The following is a 24,739-nucleotide window of genomic DNA, read 5'->3' as shown; positions in this document are numbered from 1 at the left end:
TCAATTTTTGAAGACAGTGGATGATTCAACATTAAATCCAGTTTGCATAAATGTTCTTGATTCCTCTTTACTACTTAAGCAACTTCTGAAATAATCTTTTATTTGTTTTTTCTTTAAAACAAGCACTAGATACTGAAAATCATAAAACACATTAGACTCAATAACCAATATCAACATAGAAAGAACATCATTATCAAAACAAAAAGAGAGACTAGTAAAACTCTATAGATTTTGACAGTTAATTTAAAATTAAGTAAGATACATGTTGTGGAGGGGAGGACATTGAAATTTCATTATGCAGTAAAAATATTTTAAAATAAATGGTTTATGCTACTATTTCAAAGCATACATAATTCAAATTGCAAATTGTTATGTCACCAAGAACTCTGTTGTTTTTGTTGTTTTTTGTATTGCTTTTTCCCTTAGAAGCAAGGATTCCCACAATGTTAATGCAGTAAATGGGAATAATTCTTAGGCGGCCCACAATACTCACCCAGTCTTTAACCTAACTTAGTCATTTAAGGAGTTCCTGTGCCCCGAGCATCTCTTGGAAACCCTGGCGGTGTGGTGACTATAGGGGTAGTGGGATTATACCCGTATAGTTAGCAGTTCATATCTCTCAGGCGCTCCTTAGAAACTCTGTGGGGCAGTTCTACTCTGTCCTGTAGGGTCTCTATGATTTGGAATCAATTCAACGGCACTGGGTTTGGTTTTTTCTTTTCTTTTCTTCTTCTTTTTTTTTTTTGAGCGTCTCTTTGCCTGGAAATTATCTGGGTTTTGCCTGAGGGGTAAGTGGTGAATGTAAAGACTGCTGTCTGGAGGGTGTCCTACAACAGACCCTGGGGAGACTCTCATTTGGGGAAATTAAGGTTCTCAGGAAGCAAGGAAAGGCTGCCTCTGCCAAAAGCTCTACTAGTTGTAGGAGACATAACCTCTTTTCCCCATCACTCCTGCTGAATTGCTTTATTTAATATATGTGCACTTAAATGCATACCCTTTGAAATTCTGTTTACACTTACAATTTTGTGTACTGAAAAATATGGAATACCACCAAAGGCCTTTGTTCAAATGCATGTTTATTTTGAGATTGCAAGCTATGGATTCAATTCAAAACTGAAAGTTCTCTTTTCCTGAAATCATGTACATGTCATACTAGTGCACAGTAACATAAGGAGCACAAAAAGCTAGAAAATTAAAATGAACAACAGCTCCTACAATCTCAATGATCTTAGTAAGGCAAAAACCAAATACCCACTTATATTTTTAGCTAGATAAGTCTCTTAACTCTTTTGAACTAATTTCACTCAAATGAGTTGTCAATTCATTTATTTATTCAGTAAACCATTTATTAATTCATTGATTCACAGAGCTCCTGTATGTGTCAGGTACACAAGGGTTCTACAGATGATACTGCGTAGGAGACCTCGAAACTGAGGCACTTGACCCTAGTAAAATGGCTAGTCTGGGCCTGAGCCCAGGTTTCATCTAAATTCTTGCTAACTTCTCTAACGTTCAGTGATCCTGACTCCCTTAAGCTTATTAGACTTGTCCAGAGCCAACCACTCCCAAGAAAGACATTGTTCCCCTAGCTATGTTTTCAACTAAATGCCCCTGGGAAGAAAGACTTTGTAATCATCTTGTGGCCACTACCTCTACAGTCACCACTTCTGCAATTATCCTGTATAACTCTATAACTAATCCCAATAATCCATATACATACTCCAAATCAATCCCCTTCAGTTACCTGCTTCAAGATATCCCATCTCTGACTATGTTACCTCACCAAGCACTCATCATAGATTTGCACTGTTATTTCCTGATTTTACCACATAAAAGTATCCTTTTCCTCTTCCCTTCTTGGGACAGCTTGTTTCACTGTGTGAAATCAAAGTTTTCCCTGGTCCAGACTATTTTTGAACCTTCAGCAAATCTCCTCAGTTTTACTTCAATAGAGTATGCGGTATTACTCACTGACATTTTTTGATGTCAGATACATGAGATTTAAAGGCCTACCACAGTGATGGCCCCCAGAGGATCAAGGAACTGGGCACTGGTCTGGCATGAGCCCCTTGAAATCTCCACTTCTGCAGATCTCTGGGGTCTGCAGACTGGTGAGTGGTCTCGTTTGCATTGAGTTCTTAGAGATTTATCATCGGCTGTCTTTTGTTTGTCCTTTGACTCCATTTTCACTTCCATTTTTTGGTTCATGTTCTGAATGTCTTGACGAGTTCTTGCCAGATTAGATTTGGCGAGGCTAATACCTAGTGGCAAATCCCTGATAAGACTTAAGTCTGATCTCGGGAAAGACAAAGGTTTTAACCCATTAAAGTTTGAACTCTTCTTTTTAAATGCACTTTCAAGTTTTCAGTGTGCATTAAGAATTTGATGCACATCAAGGCTTAGTGCATATTCAGTTTTTGCTAGCATGTTTAGTCTACTGTTTTGGTAAAATGAGTAATGCCAATTTGTGGGGGGAGGTGGCAGCTCCTGACCTGTTTTATAAACAGGCATTTTGGTCCCATAATATGCTTGTTTTTAAGTAGCTGGCATCACCTAACCAGGGAAATTTAGAAAAACCAGTGACCAATTTGGGGATCTTTGAACTTTTAAAGTTAACCTTTCTGTGCAGTAAATTAGAAAAAGAGGCTCCAAGGTCAAACAGCTGAATGAGATACATATTATGATTGGTTTAATACAAAACACTATATCTAAATTGACTGGCAGAACAAAGAATTACAGTGCCAAAATCTGCACCTTTCCCCTCTACTGTTTTGCCAGCCACCTCTCCTGTATATCCTACTTTGAAACCTCTGTCTGAAATTCCCTCTATTTAGAAAGAACCTACTGAGAATATAAAGCTACTTTGCAATTATAGAGACTAATATGTTTAAATCTCAGTTCTTTTCTCTTCCAAGAAAAACTACTTCTTGTTCCAAGGCTTCTAGTAACTATTTTTGAGTAACTTTGATATAAACCAGTCTATTTGAAAAATAGATTGAAAAGTATTTGAAAAAAGATGAATTGTTTATTTTAATTGGCATAACAAGGCCTTGGGAGGGGGAAAAAAAGAACAAATTATTCTAAATTGTTTCTCTAAAGGATCCTATAAAGCATGCAGAAGATAGTATGAAAATATGATAATTTTCTACTTCTGGATGGTACAGGGTCTCTATGAGTTGGGATTGATTTGACAGCAACAGGTGTTTATTTTTAATGCTATTATTAAATTAGATTACAGTATTTCTTCAAAGAACTTACTCTGACTGGTTTTGTCAACCTAAAATTTTAAAAGCAAAACCTTTATAAGCAAGTTAAGTTAGATATTATATGGAATGGATGTTATTTAAGAAAATAAGTAATTTTTATTAATTCCAGAAAGACTGAGCACTCTACCAACTTTGCTGAGATTTTCTGGCTTTCAGAAATAAACAAGACTGAAGAAATCAAACGAAGTAACCTTGCAGACAAGGCAGCTAAACAAGCTGCATCTGAAATTACTCTTTCCCTTATGATGATTAAAGAAAAAATATTTCCCAAACAAGATTATTAATGACCATAATTTTCACAAATTAACTTTAGAGAGACTTTTAAAACACCAACAATTAGCTCAAACAGAAGAAATTAGAATGCAGGAAAGAGCTAGACTGCTTACCAAGAAAACAAAATTTGGAAGAAAATAATTTAATTCCATCTTGTCTTTCAAAATACCTAGACCAATTTAAATATATGTAAATGAGTTGAAAGCCTGATATTTAGGTTTAATAAGTATGTTTACTTTTACCACTAAAAAGTACTATAAGAAATATGTAACAAAGACAAGAAATTTAAAAGGTTGAATAAATAGAATTTATTTGATATATCTGAAGTTCTTATTTGCTGCAACTAAAATTTAATAAGTTAATTTAGGAAAATTTTTAAGAACTTTAATGTCAAATAACAAATAATTAAATTTCTCACTGTTAAGACAACAAACTTTAATTACTGGAATGAAGAGTTAATTTTATTCTTTGTTCTATCTGCCTTGAAGGCAAATGTTCAAACAAAATAAATCCTTGAATCTAAAAAGCTATGAAATATGTTAAAATCTTAACAAAGTTTGTTCAATTTTAGGTGTTGATTCCTTAATTTACTGTTTATTCTGTGCTATCTGACTAAGAAACCAAGCCACTTGGCTTTGGAAAAAAGGCTTTTTTTTTTTCCACCTTTAAGATCTTTGGTTAAATAACCCAAGTATTATTTTCTCTGTGACCTAAGATAAACTTCTGCCAACTCTGAAACTTCATGGAAAGACACAAAAATTATTTAATCTGTCTTATAAAGAAAAATGCTAAATAGGTTTATTTAATATGCTATTAATTACATAAAACACTGTCAAATCAGGAGAAGTACCAAATTTTCTTTAGATTAAATTTTATATGTCAACAATGTTTGCCTGATATTAAACAACAAGCACACAATATTAAGTCATAATTTTATTATTTCAATTACTAACTTGATAGAGGCATTGCTTTCTTTGAATTTAACATCATCAAAGCCAGTAGTTTTAACAGAATTCATTGTTTACCTGTAGAATTTATTTATTACAATTCATATGTTTAGAAACTTGATAATCTTAGTGTAGTCTTGATATATTATGAATATTTACTATTATGGTTTAAGATTATTGTATGATATATTTGAAGCTCATTGGAAACAATGTTAAATCAGTATGTTTACAGATATTTTCATCTAAAAGTTTTTATTTTAAATTGACTTTATTTGGTTTTGCATTACTTTTGTAGTTCATTTCCATCAAGTCTTTCACTTTTAAGAATTATTATAAGTTGACCATGAACATTTTTAAGTTGTTATTTGCAGATAAGGTCCACTTTGTTGTTTCACTAAAAATGCTTGACCACAGTAAGTACTAACTTGAAAGTTTTATCATGTTCTAAAAAGCAAGAAAGAAGGAAAAATGACTGGCAGTTTCTTTTTAGTAGAGAGAGAGATTTAAAGAAGAGAGACTGAGAAAGAGAGAGGCTCTATGAGAAAAAGATTTAGAGAGAAACAGAAAGTAGTTTTGTCCTAAAATACACTGTCTGGTTATGCCAGAATATGAAAGATAATAAATGCTAAACTTGAGGGTATATAGTAAGTTATAGAAGGTCTGTATAAGCAGTTAAAATTCTAGGTAAATATAGAAAAATATTTATATAAATAAAGAAAAGATAAAATATATCTAAAATAAAGAATTAAGAAAAGAGTCATAATACAATAAGATCATAATCAGAAAGCAGTGGAGAGGACTACAAGTCTAAGGATAATTTAAAATTTAAAAGATTTAATAATATATGAAAATCAGGAGTTGGTTTCTGCCTCAGAAAATGAAAGAAATGTCTAAGATATGAAATTAAAGGCTAGAAAATTTAACTTTGTTATAGCAACTTCAGGTTGTTTATAACATTAAACTGAAAGCAGCCATGAGCAATGTGTTTACTAGAAACAAAACAACAGTCATAGAAATAGGATATAATACATTTAATATATTTTTAATGCATTGTCCTATTCTGCTATTCCAAAATATGACATATTTTAAACCTTCTTGTTGATACTTACATATCCTTAGAGAAACATGTTCATGTATTGCAGACTCTGGGTGTCAAATTATTCAGATAGCTGTCCCTTTTATATACATTTCTTTACCTTGCCAATTTGATTGACTTGGACCAAAGTTCTTCCCATAGTTCTTTTGAACCTGAGATCCATGCTATTTGTATTTCATATGGCATGTCCCCTGCGAAATAGTTACCTGAGGGCCCATGGCCCTCCCTTATGTTGCTTATACTGACTCCAATGTTGTTCAACTAGAATTATTGAAATATTGTCGGTATTTAATCCAATACTCTAGGAAATATTTTTCACAGGTTAAAGAATCCTTTGATGAATGGAAACCAGAATCTCAAAATCTGCCTAACATTGCCTCAGGAGATTTTGTATATGGGAAGAGACATCAACTAAAAGACTCCTTAGAGCCCTGTTGGAAGGGATTATATTTAGTCCTCCTTACCAATTCACATGCTACTAATTTAAAGGGTGTCAAGCCCTGGAACCGTCTGTCCCAACTTAAGTGAGCTAAGGTAAGTTTTTGGTATAGTCAGCCCTCTGGAGACTTAAAAACCACATTTAAATGATACAGTGGCTGGAAGCAAATGACATGCAACTGAGGTAGACAACTGATCCCAAGATCACGGAACCAGACTCTATGCAAGTTGCTATTATAGCTACTTGCATATCCTTATAGCTAGTCTTATATTTTTAGTTTTATAATTATGGTATTATTTCTTGACGGCTTTATTACTCATGAAGATTTGTTTAGCTTTTATTTTTCTATCTTTTATAATTTTTCTAATGTTTAGAGAGAAAATGATTTTGTTAGACTAGCCCAATCAATAGCTAACTTTGGTAATTTGTCAGAATGTTGGATCTGTTGTTCTTCCTCACTAACTGTGCATGAAAAGTCAGATCCACTGGTTTTTCCTATACTAAATTATAGTTGTATACCCCCTGCTACCATTAATTTTAACATAATTTTTAAACAAGTCATATATATTAGACTCCGGCATCCTCTTGAGTTGTTAGTGCAACCTCAGGTACCCAATTTTTACGTAACCAAGATTGATGACAGGGCTATGAAGAATTTCTCCAAGAAAGAAACATGTTATATATGAACAATATTTTGAATAATCCCTGAGTCCAGTTTAGAAGGCCTGAGAATTTTATGACCTTACTACTCATCACAAAAGATAAAAACTGTTAATTGAAATTGATTCGAGCAAACTATTGCCCCCTCAAACACACGCTAAGCTCTGGAACCCACTAAAGATGGAATGATCTTCCATCTGTAACAGTTCTTTAACAGAAACTTAGCTTGAACAAGTCCATCAATCCATCTGATTTCCCCATGAATACACCAGAAAGAAAATGATTAGTGCTCCTTATGGGTATGTATTTTTATGTGAGGGAACAGATTACCTTATGGTGCAAGAACCATACCTGGTTAATCAAATTTATGCTTAGGCATTACCTTGTTTGAATGTCTGAAGCATGACAGGTCAGTGTACCTCAAGCCTTTTAGGAATTCCTCTAGATATACAATTCCATGATGAAAGTAAACACTGGGCAGTTGATTTAAAAATTCTTATTAACCATAAAAGAGGGCAGACCAAATGAAACACCAAAAATCTATAGCTGAAAAAAAAAAAAAACCTGGATTAGGATGAGTATTTCTTTGAGCCTTTCTACCCTGGTATGGTGTCCCTCAGCTTGAAAAGTCTATTTGCAATTTGTCTGCCACTATGGCTCAAACTGCTGATGATATTGCAGATGAAATACAGACGATATTGCAACCTATCAAAAATCTTTAGGTTCTCTACTTAAAGTAGTTCTAGACAATAAAATAACTCTAGATTTCATCCTAGCCCAACAAGGCAGGGGCGGGGGAAGTTGCACAATCACTAACACTCCCTCTTGTATATACATTAACACCTCAAGCCAAGTAAAACAAGATATTGAAGCAATACATCAAGAGGCTAGTTGATTACATGTAGAAGATTCTGGTTCCCAGCCTGATTCATTTGATGTCTTCAGCTATTTACCAAAAGGCATTGGCTCATAGATCAAAACAATGCTGTTAACTAGTTTAATGGCAGTTATTTTGATTGTAATGATCATTGGAGCTATCAAATGCTGCATGAAAGCTATATCCAATATTTTGGCTCAAAGAACCAACCTAACTATTATGTAGAGAATTATGTATATAGATGAAACTCATTTCAGTAAAAAACTGGAGGAACCTCACACCATAGATTAGTCTTTTGAAAAAGGCCAAGTTGGTCTAGAGATGTGACCCTGTTCCACACAGATTCCTAATTGAAGCAGACTGCTAAGCCATGGCATGGTGAAGAGACTAGGTGATGCCAGGCTACTTGAATAGCAGAGTCCAGGATCTTAAAGGCTTACCGAAGTAAGCCTCCAATGGGATAATATAACCATCCAGTATATGCAGAAGAAAGCATTTTTACAAATAGTGATCAGAGGACATTCATAGAAATCCTTGATAAAAAGGAAGGAATGTGTAGGAGCCCTGTAAACTGGGCCCATGTCAAGACTCCATCTTAATGCTTGCTAACGTCTCTAACATTCAGTAACCTTTGTACAGACTACAAGCCTGTAACTAGGAAATGGTTTCTCTTTGTGGTTTGTCCAAGGATAAGGGAAGAATGTTCTTGTGAGGGTCCTAATGTCCTTACGCTTATCAGGCATGTCCAGAGCCAACCACCCTCAAGAAATATATTATTTCCCTAGCTATTTTTTAACCAAATGTCCTTGGGAGGAAATACTTTGTAATCACCTTGTCGCCACCTGTACACCCCTATAGTCACCACTTCTGCAATTATCCTGTAAAACTAATCCCAGTAACCCATATATATACTTCAGACCAATCCCCTTCATTTCCCTGCTTTGAAATATCCCATCTCTGGCTACCTTACCAATCATAGATATGCACTGTTAGTTCCTGATTTTACCACATAAAAGTACACCTTTCCCCTCTCCTTCCTGGGAGCATTTGTTTCACTGTGTGAGATCAGACATTTCTCCGGTCCAGACTGTTTTCAAACCTTCAATAAATCTCTTTGCTTTTATTTCAATAGAGTATGTGTTTGTTACTCTTTGACAGTACTCACCCATGATTTCATTATAAAGTAAGCAGGTTCATATGTACTCACTATGCGGTAAGTACCACAACATGGAATATAAAACAAACAAGACATACAGTATCCTTGAACAAGAAAGTATAGTGTTGGATATTACTCCTAAAGGAGGAATATCAAAGAAAATTATTGGGGATGAGAAGGAAAGTTTCAGACAAAGAATAGCAATACATCAGCAAAGGTCAAGTCTGAGACCTTCTGAAAGAGAATTCAAGAAAGTAACCTGAACTCAGAGGCAGATAAAGACTTCATGGGCAACAATAAAGAGTCTAGATTTAAGCCAGAAATAAAAATATCAGCTACTGCTATTAATTTACTTGCTAGACAATGTACTTTGACTACATCATCCCGAACTGTCACAACAAATCATGCCCATTTTACATAGCAGGAAATTGAAGCTTAGAGAAACTATGTTACTTGACCAAATTCACATTTCTCTGTGGCCAAGCAAGACCTGATATCCAAATCACACAGGTTCTTGCTATTGTCATTAAACTGGTGTTACTAAAATTGTGGTCTCCAGGATAGTGCCAATCTATAGCTGCTGAGAGCCTTTGAAAGTGTGTTGACAACTTAGCAATTTGTCATTGCTGTGACATGCAAATGCATAATCAACGAACTTGATTCATTAGATTATAGAGAAGTTTGGGTATTGTTGAACTCACATGGGCAGTCTTCAGTGTGTAGTGCTCAGGCAGGCCAGGACCTCATACTGGGCCTGAGAATAAATGAAAGCAAAAAGAGAAACGAAATCAATTGGTCTTTTACTAAAGTTAGTTTGCGAAACATCTTGGCAATAGGAAGTCATACACTAATCCCTAGAAATGGAGTGACAATTATCTGTGTTTCTTAGACTGCTCTGAAGGGTCCTGGAGGCTAGGTTAGAGAAATCCAGTTAGAACTACTATAGACTGCACAAATCTACTGGAGAGATGAAGGGTGATGAAACCAGAGACACTGGAAGTTTCAGAGCCAGTGTTTTCACTAGCTTACTGTTTAGTTAAGTATAATAATTCTCCTCTTGACTTCAATAGAAAGACAATATAATCTAGTGGCTCAAGTGCGAGTGGATGAAATCATTCTTCAATTCTGTTGTGAGTTACTTCTTGGGGCTAGGTTCTTTTCCTTACTAACTTTGTGAATGTAGGTCCATTATTTAAGCTCTCCAAGCCTTACTCAAGGAGACATAGTGGTGCACTGGTTAAGTACCCCTATGGGGTCATTCTACTCTCACATGGGGTTTCTATGAGTCACAATTGACTCTTCAGCACCCAATGACAACAAGATTTACTTATCTGTCAAAGTGGAATTATTTTATTTATCTCATGGGATTGTTGTGATGAATGAATGAGAATATATATGCAATTATTTTTAGCACATTGCTTTGAACAGGCATTTATTTGAATTTCTCATCTGAACATTCAATGATTGGATTAACAATTTAAGACCATCCTTAATTCTAGACGTCTAAATTTCCATACATTGAAAGAAAAATAAAATTAAAAATAAGGCAAAGATTTGGGGCAAGTCTGAAATGCATGATCTATGGAGAAAGATTTGCAGAATTCATAGTATATGCTAATAAACCTAAGAGGAAAAGCAGGAACCAGACCCTGTGTCACCGCTTCTCTATTGTATCTTTTGTCAGAAGTTTTTTTAGTTTCACTCTAGGTTAGGCACACCTTAGTCCTCAAAGTGACATCTTTGCTTTGAAACTCTTTAAAGAGATCTTCTGCAGCAGATTTTCCCCATGGAATACATCATTTGATTTCTTGTCTGATGCTTCCATGGGCATTGAACGTGGATCCAAGTAATATGAAATCCTTGACAAAGTCAATCTTCTCTCCATTTATCATGACGTTGCTTATTGGTCCAATTGGAAGGATTTTTGTTTTCTTTATGTTGAGGTGTAATCCAAGTGAAGTCTGTAGTTTTTGATTTTCATCAGTAAGTGCTTCAAGTCCTCTTTGCTTTCTGCAAGGAAAGTTGCGTCAAATGCATATCGCAGGTTGCTAATGAGTCTTCCTCCAATCCTGATGCTGTGTTCTTCATATAGTCCAACTTCTCAGATTATTTGCTCAGCATACAGGTTGAATAAGTATAGTGAAAAGATACAAACCTGACACACACCTTTCCTGGTTTTAACCTCACAGTATTGACTATGCACTTCAGGGAACAGGGACATGTATTCCTTGCAGACACTTAGGGGCGGTCGTCAACCCCCTGCCTTGCTCAGTTCATCATTCCCTACTACAGCCAGATACCTGTGCCTACACCACTCACCCCTGCTCATCTAGGACTGTAGGTGAGTGCCTGCACCACACACTTGCTGACCCACTACCTGGACACCTAAGCTGTATCCATCCAAAAATTAAATGGACTCCTGAGTCCACATACCTAGTAACAGCTTTACCCACCTGAAGACAGAATGTGAGTGCTTCAAAGGTGCTAATAATCAAACCAACTCACCTGAGTAGCCTATTTGGGCATATCAAAACAAAACAAAACAAGAAGCCAGGACACAGTAAGCAAACATAAAATAAATAAATAAATACAATAACTATAACTTACTGATGACTTGGAGACAACTGTCCCAAAACAAAGAATCAAGAAATCTTCTCGGTGAAGAGAATTTCCTGGAATTACCAGAGGGTTTTTTTGTAGACTACAAAAGATTAATATACAGAACTCTTCAAGAGTTCAGGAATGAGATTAGGCAAAATTCAGAACAAGCCATGCAGCACACAGACAAAGCAATAGAGGAACTTAAGAAGATTAGAGAAAAGCATAATAGGCTGCAAGAATCCATACAAAGACAGCAAACAGAAACTCAGAAAATTAACAATAAAATTTGGGAATTAGATGACCCAATAGAAAGTCACTGGAGCAGAAGTGAGGCAATGGACGTCAGAATTAGTGAGACTGACAATAAAACACTTGACACCAACATATTTGAGGAAAAATCAGATAAAAGAATTTAAGAAAAAAAGAAGAAAACCTAAGAATTATGTGAGACCCCATCAAGAGGAATAACATGAATGATTGAAGTACCAGAATGGGGTGGGGTGGGGGAATAACAGAAAATAATTTACTTGTCCTCTGGGGGAGGAGGATTCAGAGTGGGTAGAGAATGACTATTAATGGGTGCTAAATTTCTTTTTGATTATAAGAATGCTCTAAATTTAGATTATGGTTGTATATCTCTGTAAATATTCTAAAAAAATATTGATTTCTCCACTTTATACAAGTCATTTTATGGTACGTAAATTGATTCTAAATGAAGCTATTTAAAAAATAGTTTTCCAATGCTCCAGGAATCCAATTTTAAGTAAATGAGATAAAATTGCTCTCAGAACTGTGATACCTTGGGAATACTTGTCAAAGTTAACACAGAATTTCACTAAAGAGAAAATGTCTTCAACAAAGTATTCCCATAGATAAAGCCTTACTGAAGATGAGCTCACAATCTAGAATTCTAAAGAATAGAATGAAAGAATACACAGTGATTGAGTCAGGAAAAAGAGCAAATTAAAAAAAGCAAACTTTTTTTTTTTTTCTCTTTCTTGGAAACCCTGGTGGTCTGGTTGTTAAGATGTACAGCTGCTAACCAAAAGGTTGACAGTTCAAATCAACCAGGAGCTCCTTGGAAACACTATAGGGCTGTTCTACTCTGTCCTTTTGGCTGCTATGAGTCAGAATCAACTTGAGGGCAATGGGTTAAGGTTAAGGGTTAGTTCTTTGAAAACAATTGATTGGACACCACTCGGGGCATGCTGACCTTGATATTGGCCACACTAACTTCGCAAAGAGACTGCTCTGATAAAATTTGAGAGTAGATAGGGAAAAGTAGTGAAGATAGAGAGAGCAGGAAACAGGAAAATACAGCAGAGAACAACAAGAAAAGAGAAGTTAGTAGATGCATAGAAAATAAAATTAAGTATATTTTAACTAGCGACTCTTGGTAGTATGAAAAAAAACATAATTTACAATCAAACCAAAAACCCAAACTCATTGCTGCCCAGTGGATTCTAACTCATATGACCCAAGGAAAAGAAAATGGCCAGGGGAGCAGCCAATAATCAGACAGAAGATCAGAGAACATCTTCTATCATCAACCCTTCTGATAACAATGGTAACATATAAATGATGTCAAAGAGATATTGTGACATACAAATAATTTTATTGTGACACTCTTATCCTTGATAAAACATATTTTGTACTATTCCCCCCTCTGGTAACAAATTTATTTGAATAGACTTGAGTAAACAAACAGAAATGAAAACCAAAAGATCCTATGTCATTAGATAAGTCATCAGGCTTTGTGTCTCTGTGAAATCTGTGAACATTTTATATTTGGCACTTTTGCAGGTGCATTTGCTAAAAGAAGAACAAATTAAAGTGAGTATTCCCAAAGAAGTCACCTAGCCTGGGTCTCCTGGTCAGGATGCCTGAGATTCCGGTAATTTTCATCAAGTGAAATTATTTTCAGTTGAGTTTAAGTTAGAGCTTAAAATGTAATAATGTATTGAAATTATTAAAAAGGCAGGACATAGTGTAATATTTGCATATGCTGGAATGAATAGTAAGTTCAAACCCTTAAACAACCTCAATCCACTCAGCAAACCCAAAAAAGTGTACACCTGTTGATAAATGAAAGGCAAGGCCAAACCCTTTCAGCAGAAGACAGGATGGAAACCAAAGACTAAAAAATCAGCAGAAGGTTATGATGCAGAAAGAAGACACATGACTCAGACCACATGTTGTTAGTTGCCATCAAGTTGGCTTTGACTTTTGGTCCCCATGTACAACAGAACAAAGAATTGCCTGTTCCTGTTACATCGTCATGATTATTGCTATGTTCGAGTCTTTTCTTGCAGCCATTGGGTATTTTGAGTGCCTTCCAACCTAAGGGGCTCATCTTCCAGCACTGTGCTGGACTATGTTCTGTTGTTATCTGTAGAGTTTTCACTGGTTAATTTTCAGAAGTTTGTCACCAGGCCTTTCTTTCTAGCCTGTATTAGTCTGGAAGCTCTGCTGAAACTTGTCCACTGTGGATAACTCTGCTGATATTTGAAATACTGATGACATAGCTTCCAGCATCATGGCAACTTGCAAGACACTACAGTAGGACAAACTGACAGAAGATGGTAGCCCTGATAGCTAAATGTAATGATGAACAAAGATCTTAAAAGACAGACATAACCAAGGAGATAAGCCAGAGGGATAAAATTCTAAGTAGACTAAATTTAAAATCCTGAATTTGGCTGAGACAGCCCTGTAATGACCTAACCAAAAAAAAAAAAAAAAAAAGAATCACTGAATTTGAATATCCTTACCTGGAATGGCTTGGCTTGGTAAAATTTTCTTCTTTTTGGCAAAATAAAGAAATGAACAAGTCCCATTTTTTCAAACGCCGCAATTGTGCTTCTTAATTAGTATTGATGGTACAGAAATACATGTGTTCATTACATGATTGGTTCTCACAACAATGCCTTCCAGGGTGTGCTACGCCATCCATTCTCTAAATGAAGGGAGTTGACAAAGATCAGATGATTTGTTTGTAAACTAAGCAAGGAACAAAGTTGACTTGAGGGCTTGTTCTGATTCCAAGGCAGACAAAATTGGAGGAATATAAAAAAATCATAAAATATAACATTTAAAGGCAAAAAAACCCTACCCTAATCTCTTTTTTTCTAAAGCTATGAAGATTCTTTGCCCATAAAGACTAATTGCCTTAGTTTACACAACTCAGGACATTATACTCTGTGGTAGATTTATTTTTATTTCTTGTTCCAATGGCTTTCTTTCAATATACAATATCATATACTTTTGCAAATTCATGAATAATACATCAATAATAGCCCACAGGAAAATAACACTCTCCAGCTAGTCTGCAAATAGGTCTGACACAACCTCACTCTGTTATAATTCAATTACCATGGCTTTCATTAGTGACTGAACTGAGGTAGGGCTCACACTTCACAGAGAAAGCACTAGTAATCGCTTCCTCAGAACACAGTGTTACTTCTCCACGTCCCCTTTGCAAGCCTTCACACATGCGCTCCAAATTGTTGCTTTGCCTGGTGAAACAGATTCACAAGAACGTACAATGATTCTACTACATGATCGGCACCTCTAGGAAAATTATGACTATACTAAGAATGTTTTGAGAAAAAATGGAACAAAGGGATCCAAATAGCTCAGACTTAAATGTTCTTTCTTTCCTATTTCAATGAAAAAAAAAAAATCTTTGAAAGAATTCAGTGATCTTGCTTGAAGCATCAAATACAGTTTGCTGGTCAAGGAAACTAGTTAGGGTGGTAATTCTAACTAATCTGTCATATAATTAAAACCAATTTTTTAAACATCCATAATACCTTATATTGCAAATATCAGCAGGCTAGACCTGGTATGCTTGCCGTGATACTAGAAGCAAAACAAAGGCCTAAATTTCATAAATGGACACTCTCAAAGTCAAAAAATTATTTGCTTCATTTTCTTCCATTAAGAAATATTTTCTTAATAGAATGCAATTATATGCGTGGGGAAATTTTTTTTTATGTGTATATGTTTTATTGTATTTATATGTGTGTGTGTGTATATATATACTTATATAAATTCATTGCTGTCGAGTCATTTCTGACTACAGAACAGAGTAGAAATGCCCCCATAGAGTTTCCAAGGAGTACCTGGTGGGTTCCAACTTCCGACCTTTTGGTTAGCAGTGGTAGCTCTTAACCACTCTGCCAATACTTATATACATATATATATTTAACCATTCTCAATTAAGCATTAAATCCATCTGGGATTTAGGTGTGTATACAGTGTGAGATAGGTATTTACCTTTTTTAATATATATCTGACTTTTTCTAGCACCACCTTCTGTATAATTTATTCTTTGACAACTTACTTGTGATACCAACTTTATCATTACCAAATTTAAAATCCTGAATTTGGCTGAGAGAACTCTGCAAGGATCAAATATTAATATTAATGTGGCCCCTACATGTTATTCTAGTTTGTGTGTTTTACACATGTACAGCACTCTATTCATTACTATGGTTTTGCAGTATTTCCTACTAGATAATGTGGTGCTTATTCTTTATTACTTTGATTTTTAACTTTTTCTTTTCTTTTCTTTATTTTTCATGTATATTTCAGAACCGATTGATCAAGTAAACAAAATAAAAATGACTAGTACTTTTACTATAATTCCATTAAATCAATTGATACTTGGAGAATGGATGTCTTTATGAGATTTTTGCCCCATCCAGGAATATGGTATGTCTATTTATTCAGGTTGTATTCTTACATAATTTTTAGAGCTTTGAAATATTCCCCATATAGATTTTGTGAAGTGTTTGTTATGTAAATTCCTACATTTAGCTTTTATTTGCAAGTATGAATGGTATCTCGTTTTCTACCACATTTAATCTTTGATTATTACTACTGTGGTATAGCACTATTGATGTTTGTAATGATATTTTGTTCTATAATTTTCTTGAACTTCCCTATTACTTCTAATTTTTTATTGATTTTGATGGGCTTTCTCCTTATATACTAGAAAATTATGACTGTTTTATCCCTTTCCTTCCAAGATACCTTTTGTCTTTTCTTATTTTTTTATTTGTATTGCCCAGTACACCCTGAACCATGTTGATCAATAGTGATGAATGATAATTTAGTGAGGATAGCAAGCATACCTTCTGCTTATTAGTCTTAAAAGGAAGGAGTATAAATTCATCCTTGCAATATAATGTTTCCTATATTAAATGATATGACAAACTTTTATCAGGTTGGGAAAGCTACTTCTATAAAGATTTTAGCGGTTTTCCATAAATGCATTGAACTTTATTGAATGACTTTTAAAAGTGTGTATTACTTATTTTGAATCACAGTTGTGATTGCACAGAGTTTAAATTGTCAAATAGTTTACAAGATTTTTTTTTTTTTTCTTAATGAAAACAACAGGTTTACTGCAGGTGGTTTATTGAAATATTGTATCAACAGATGACCAAGATAACACCTTAAAAATACATTTACTATTGCTTCAAAAGGATTTTAGGACAGAGCAAAAGTAAATGTATGTGAAGAAAAACATAAAGTCTCAATAAAAAACAAAATCTACAAAAACAAAAGAAATGAAAAAGAAAACCACAAGCAAAAGGAACTCAGCATAGAAGAGCAAGAGGAACAAAGAAAATGTTAGCATCACCAAAAAAAAAAAAGGCACTACAAAAAGACAGCAATAAACTCACACCTGTCAATAATTACACTGAATGTAAATGACCTAAATGCACCCATAAAGAAATGCAGAGTGACAGAATGGGTAAGAAAACAGGATCCATCGATATGCTGTCTACAAGAGACACACCTTAGAAACAAAGACACAAATTTATTAAAAATCAAAGGATGAAAAAAATATATATCAAGCAAATAACTACCAAAAAAGAGCTGGGGTGACAATATTAATCTCTGTAAGATAGGCTGTAAAACAAAATCCATCCTAAAAGACAAAGAAGGGCACTATATAATAATTAAAGGGATGATCCATTGTGAAGACTTAACCATAATAAACATCTATGCACCCAATGACAAGGCTCCAAAATACATAACACAAACTCTAACAGCACTGAAAACAGAAACTGACAGTTCCACAATAATAGTAGGAGACTTCAACACACCACTGTCAGTAAAGTACAAAACATCTAGAAAGAAACTCAACAAAGATACAGAAGAGCTAAAGAGCATAATCAGCCAACTTGACCTCATAGACATATATAGAACACTCCACCCAAGAGCTCCAAAGAACATATTAAAAAAAAAAAAAAAGGAAATGTATGTGTTTTATTCACCATCTTTATCTATAGGGCTTAAAAACATTTTCTTCATCATTTCAGATGGTCATAATAGTGCCCCTTTAGTCTTTTATTGTATTATATTGTTAGAGTTTTAGATACGGAGACATCATTTTCATAATTTTGCCAATATTAACATCACTAAACTGAACTTCCTTGCATATATGTATTTGTGCACTTGCCTAATTATTTTCTTAAGAGCAATTTCTAGTACTAAAATTTATGGGAAAGAGAACTTACTTTGAAAAATAAACATAGAAATATTTAAGTAATAACGAAATGTACCATGTACATAACCCCTAAGATTAAAAAAAGTAATTTTTTTGTCATTCTAGATTAAAGAAGTTTGGAAGAGACTCTGAAACTTGCTCTTGAAAGTCGAGTAGTTAACGCAAGAGGAAGAAATGATGAAGTAAAAGAGCTGAATGGAAGATTTCAAAGGGCAACTCCAGAAGACAAAGTATTATAACGACACGTGCAAAGAACTGGAGATAGAAAACCAAAAGGGAAGAACAAACTCAGCATTTCTCAAGCTGAAAGAACTGATGAGAGAATTCAAGCCTCAAGTTGCAATACTGAAGAATTCTACAGGGAAAATATTAAACGACACAAGAAGCATCAAAGGAAGATGGAAGGAATACACAGAGTCACTATAACAACTAAAATTGGTGGATGTTCTACCATTTCAGTAGGTAACCTTTGATCAGGAACCAAAGGTACAGAAGAAGTTTAAGCTGCACTGACGGCATTGGTGAAAAACAAGGCTCCAGGAACTGAAAGAATACCAACTGAGATGTTTCAACAAACGGATACAGCGCTGGAAGTGCTCACTCTTCTATGGCAAGAAATTTGGAAGAGAACTACCTGGCCAACTGACTGGAAGAGATCCATATTTATGCCTATTCCAAAGAAATGTGATCCAACTGAATGCAGAAATTCTCCAACAATATCAGTAATATCGCATGCAAGTAAAGTTTTGCTGAAGATCATTAAAAAATGGCTGCAGCAGTATATTGAAAGGGAAGTGCCAGAAATTCAAGTCAGACTCAGAAGAGTATGTGAAAGCAGGGATATGGTTACCGATGTCAGACGGATTCTGGCTAAAAGCAGAGAATACCAGAAAGATGTTTACCTGTGTTTTACTGACTATGCAAAAGCATTCTACTGTGTGGATCATAACAAATTATGGACAACATTGCGAAGAATAGGAATTCCAGGACACTTAATTGTGCTCATGAGGAATCTGTAAGTATATCAAGAGGCAGTCCTCCAAACAGAACAAGGGTATACTGTGTGGTTTAAAGTCAAGAAAGATGTTCGTCAGGGCTGTATCCTTTCACCATACCTATTCAATGTGTATGCTGATCAAATAATCTGAGAAGCTGGACTATATGAAGAAGAACATGGCATCAGGATTGGAGGGAGACTCATTAACAACCTGTGTTATGCAGATGACGTGACCTTGCTTGCTGAAAGTGAAGAGGACTTGAAGTACTTATTGATGAAGATCAAAGACCACAGACTTCACTATGGATTACACCTTAACATAAAGAAAACAAAATCCTCACAACTAGACCAATAAGCATCATCATGATAAACAGAGAAAAGATTGAAGTTGTCAAGGGTTTCATTTTACTTCGATCCACAATCAACAGCCATGGAAGAAGCAGTCAAGAAATCAAAAGACACATCGCATTGGGCAAATCTGCCGCAAAGACCTCTTCAAAGTGTTGAAAAGCAAAGATGTCACTTTGAAGACTAAGATGCACCTGATCCAAGCCATGGTGTTTTCAATCACCTCATAGGCATTTGAAAGCTGGACTGTGAATATGGAAGACCGAAGAAGAATTGACACCTTTGAATTGTGGTGTTGGCAAAGAATATTGAATATACCCTGGACTGCCAAAAGAATGAACAAATCTTTCCTGGAAGAAGTACAACCAGTTCCTTAGAAGCAAGGATGGAGAGATTACGTATCACATACTTTGAACATGTTATCAGGAGTGACCAGTCCCTGGAGAAGGACATCATGCTTGGTAAAGAGGAGGGTCAGCAAAAAAGAGGAAGACCCTCAGCGAGATAGACTGACACAGTGGTTACAACAATGGGCTCAAGCATAAAAATGATTGTAAGGATGTTTCACATTGTTGTGCACACAGTTGCTATAAGTCAGAACTGACTAGGAGGCACCTAACAACAGGTTAAAAAAAAAGAATAGGAGATTAAAATAAGGTTGAAATTCATTGTTCCTCCTCATTCTCTCCACATGCCATTACAAATCCACAGACGGCCTCAATAATTTTAGAGCAGCAGGGAGATCGGGAGCAATTACCCTAATACCAATGTTATCTTCACAGACACATTATATGAGACCACCTGTTTCTCTGTACAATTGATTGACTAGTAATTTATTCCAGGTATTTAAATCCTGATAGGTAGTGACTTTTACGCATGACTTTACTTTGTACTTATTTTATTAGCTGTGAGGCTAAATATTTTCATATGTGTTGTTTATTCAATTTCGTTTTGCAATTGCCAGTTTATTTCCTTTGTAATTATTTTTTATGTCAAGGTCTCCATTTCTACCACATCAATTTGAGAGATCATTCTATGTTCATGAATGTTTTTAAACCTTGTCATCAAATTGCCTGTCTTTCAATTTTTGCTTTAATAATTTTGGTAATTTTTAACAGGAATAATTTAAAAATGCTATGAAGTCAGACAATCTGTCTTTTCTTCCTCTATGTTTTCTGTCATTTGGGACATGTCTGCATAGGCTGTTGCCACACCAACTTTGTATAATCACTTTTATGTTCCTGTCATATTGCTATATTTAAATATTGAATCATTTTGAATGTATTTTGGTATAACTAGTGAGGTGGGAATCTAATTTAATGTTTCTCTGAAATGTGTGCCTAGTTATTTCTCATTTACTTAATTGAAATGTCACCTTTATTGTACTCTAAATGCATAGTCACATAATAGACATATAGAGTCACACACGTTTGTATTCCAGGAATTTTAATCTTTCTTATTGATCTTTCTTTTCCTGGGACTTTAATACATGGCTTAAATTTTTGTGTTTGTTTTATAACATTAGCTTCTCATCTGCAAGCTAATATTTATAAAGATACAGGAAATTTGCTTTTGATAGTGCCAATATCCTCTTAAACCTTGTGGAAAATATTAATTAAATTTGCATTTTCTTTTTTTTTTTTAGTGCTTCTTTGGAAAAGACCCTTTTTTTGCCCTCTCATTTTGGATTACTGAGCCTTTCCCTGGGCTTGGTGCATTTCTCTGTATATCATTTTCCCAAGGGTGGGTTCTTTGCAATCAGTGTCAGGAGTTGATCTGAGAAGACTGTCTGAAATCCCATTTCTCATTCCACATGATGTGGGGTCTCCATTTGCAATATTTTTAGTTTATCAAGTCGGAGTATGGGCGCTCAGTAAAGTATCAGGGGGCTGCTCCTGGAAGCCCTCCTTAGTTGAGTTAGGACCTCTGCCTCCCACAGCCTCCAAACGCTGAGCAGGCACCACAGCAAACCCCTATCCCAGAAATGGTTTGTGGATATGTTTCACCTCCAGGACCCTCTTCTCAAGAGCCTGCCCTCCTCACCCCTCCTATTCTGAGGGTGTACCTCTATGAACTAAATATGGAGCCAAGCTGTTCCGCCTCAGTCTGAACCTGTTTGTTTTATGCCTTGCACATTGCCATTGGGATCTTGGCAGTGGACAACATTCTTCCCTGTTTGCCTGCACAGATTTTCCTGCCCTGTTTTTATATTAATTTCTTTACAAAGCCTATCTAACAAGATAACAGTAGCCTAACTAACCTGAAGCATCCTTATTCTGTGTCCAAGACTGTCATTTGAGTTTCTATCATGGGCCAAACCTCCCTTGTGAAAGCCCTGTGTGACTCTAGTAAACCAATCTATGTTCTCTTAAACTGCAGGTTGTTGTCCCTCTTCTCTTACTTAACATGTATTGAGTGTTTTCTATGTGTCAGGCACATTTGAGATGTTTTACATTCATTGCCTCGGTTCATTCTCTAACAGAACGATGATGTTGGTACTATTATTGCACACATTACACGGATGAGGAAACAAAGGCACAAGGAAAATAAACAACTTGTCCAAGGTTACACAGTAGGGGCGTGGACATGAGATTCAAATTCATGCCCTCTGACTCCAGCACTGGAACACTTCACCACCATGCTGAAGCCTCCTTTCATGACTCTTTGCAGTGAACTTTGGAAGTTTTCTTTCTTGCAACCGTTAGAGTACAATTAGGAATGGAGAAAATACCAATAACGAAATGTAATTAAAGATCTGGTCTTTTTGACTCCAGAGAATCTATGTTTGCTCTTCAAACCTCAGTTTTCCTTCTTTATAAAAGGAATAATAACTGTCCTATATATGCAAATGGTGGTTGTAAGGATGAAATAGCACATTGAATATGAAAGCACTGGGTAAACTACAAAGTGTGAAAAAATCACAATCGCAAAAACTTCTTTCCCCCATAAGACAATATTGAGGCTAAATTTTCATTCATTGTGAATTGGTGTTTTTACTGATTTCCTACCATAAATAAGAGTTAAATGTTACAGGACTTATTAATTATGTAAATAATATAATTAAAAATTAGCATGTAAGAATATTAAAAAATATGATACAATATGTTAAGGCATACTTGTGATAGAAGCAATGGGCTGTTCATTTATAATGAACAACTTAACACCACTGTGCAGGCTTGCAATGACGAGGGGGGCTACAATGAGTAGAGATGCAAGGAAAGGAAGGATGAGGTTACAGCACAAGGAGAGCGAGAATGCACCTGGTTTATTTTGGTATCTTGGAAAGACCACTTTGGTGGTAATACCTACTGATGGGCCTGGAGGGTAGCAGATCAGTTTCTTTCAAAAGTTGTGCCAAATTAATTCATAGCACTGGTTAAAAATCATCAAAACTCAGCAAAATTTGAACATAAGGTTTATATGCATATAAAGAACTAACAAAAAACTGACCGCTGTCAAATAGATTCTGACTCATAGCGACCCTATAGGACAGAGTAGAACTGCCCCATAGGGCTTCCAAGGAGCACCTGATGGATTTGAACTACTGACTTTTTTGGCTAGCAGCTGAACTCTTAACCACTACTCCACCAGGGTTTCTATATGCATATAGGAGAGGCTTTTTTTTTTTTTTTTTTGCTGTTTCACCTTCCTTTACTATTTTTCCCTTTATACAAGCTCACGTCTTCCTGTAAGGGGATTTCTGGCTCTGCTCTTGGCAAAATTTATGACCTTGAGCAAGCCTGTTTATAGTAATGTCACTTAGATTTACTTGCCTCAGTTTTATTTTTTTTTTAACTGTCCTTTAGGTGAAAGTTTACAGCTCAAGTTAATTTCTCATTCAAAAATTTATGCACATATTGTTTTGTGACATTGGTTGCAATCCCCACAACGTGACAGCACACTCCCCCTTTGCACCCTGGGTTCCCTGCACCCATTTGTCCAGTTCTTGTCCCTTTCTACCTTCTCGTGCTGCTTTCGAGCAGGAGCTACCCATTAGGTCTCGTATACTTGATTAAACTAAAAAGCACACTCCTCATATGTATTATTTTTTTGTTCTACACCCACCAAAAAAAAAAAAAAAGAAACAAAACAACAACAACAAAAATCTGTTGCTGTTGAGTCGATTCTGACTCGTAGCCACCCTATAGGACAGAGTAGTACTGTCCCATAGGGTTTGCAAGGAGTGGCTGGTGGATTCAAACTGCTGACCTTGTGGTTAGCTGCAGAATGCCTAACCACAGTGCCACCAGGACTCCTTTTGTTTTATACAAACCTGTTGCTATCGAGTTGGTTCTGACTCATAGTGACTCTGTAAGACAGAATAGAACTGCCCCATATGGTTTTCAAGGAGCAGCTGGTAGATTTGAATTGCTGACCTTTGGGTTAGCAGCCATAGCCCTTGTTTTAGAGGCCTGTTTAATCTTTATCAGAAAAATAGGCTTTGGAGATGGTTTCATTTCTGGGCTAGCAGAGTGCCTGGGGGCCATAGTTTTGGAAGTTCCTCCAGTTTCTGTCAGATCATTAAGCCTGGCCTTTTTAAATGAATTTGAATTCTGTTCTACATTTTTCTCCTGTTCTGTCTGGACTCTCTGTTGTATTCTGTCAAGACAGTCATTGGTGGTAGCCTGACACCATATAGTTCTTCTAGGGGGTACAATGAGGCTTATAAAGAGAAAAGGAGGGAGAAATATAGAAGATCAAACATTGGCTCATCTTAATATGCCAATGTTTGATTGATTGAATCCTGTCCTCCTCCTTTCACTGGGATCAAGCAGTACCAGGTTGCAAGATGGTTTCAGGCCCTCCACCCAACCATAGCTTTTGCAATTCGCATTTAGTAAGCTTGGCTTCAAACAGGAAAGAAAAGATTTGCAACTTTGGGTGAAAGAAAGCTACTGGCTGATTAATTTGGGTTAGAGATTTCTTTAAAGTAAATATTTTGTTTTGTGCGTAAGAAAAACCCCAAATCAAATCAAGATTAGAGGTGTTGGAGATATTAGACACCATCTGGTCCAAAATCCTCACTTCATATGTGTGGCCTTGTAGCCAGTGTGAGAAGAGGGACATGTCTAAGGTCACACTGTTAATTAATAGTAAAAATGTGTGGCTAGATGTCCTCTATGCAAAGTCAATTGACACAGAGAGACACACAGAAAAGTTGATAATATCTGCTCTCCTCTAACTTGTTTCCTGAGGTACGAATTTTATCAATTTGGAGTACATGCACAGACGAAGTAGATTTGATAATTGTATTATTGTTCACTTATTCTATATAAAAATAGTAGAGCCATATGCTAAATATTAGCCCAAACTTGATACTTCCTTTTATGTTTCACTTTTCCTTTGAGCGACCTTTCCATTGAGTAATCCTTCCCACCATTCAACCTGCCTTCTTCTGGCTTACTACCACTGTTTTTCAATATTTCTGGGTTTCAGATGTCAGACTTCCAAAATAATGCTTTTCACAGTGAAAAAACCATGCACGTATGTTAATAAATACATGCTGATGATAAAACCACTTGTCAGAATGGATAGAATGCAACTTGGGGCAATATG

Source organism: Elephas maximus, chromosome 8 (assembly GCF_024166365.1).
Source record: "Elephas maximus indicus isolate mEleMax1 chromosome 8, mEleMax1 primary haplotype, whole genome shotgun sequence".
Lineage (NCBI taxonomy): Eukaryota > Metazoa > Chordata > Mammalia > Proboscidea > Elephantidae > Elephas > Elephas maximus.
This window is presented reverse-complemented; position numbering follows the sequence as displayed.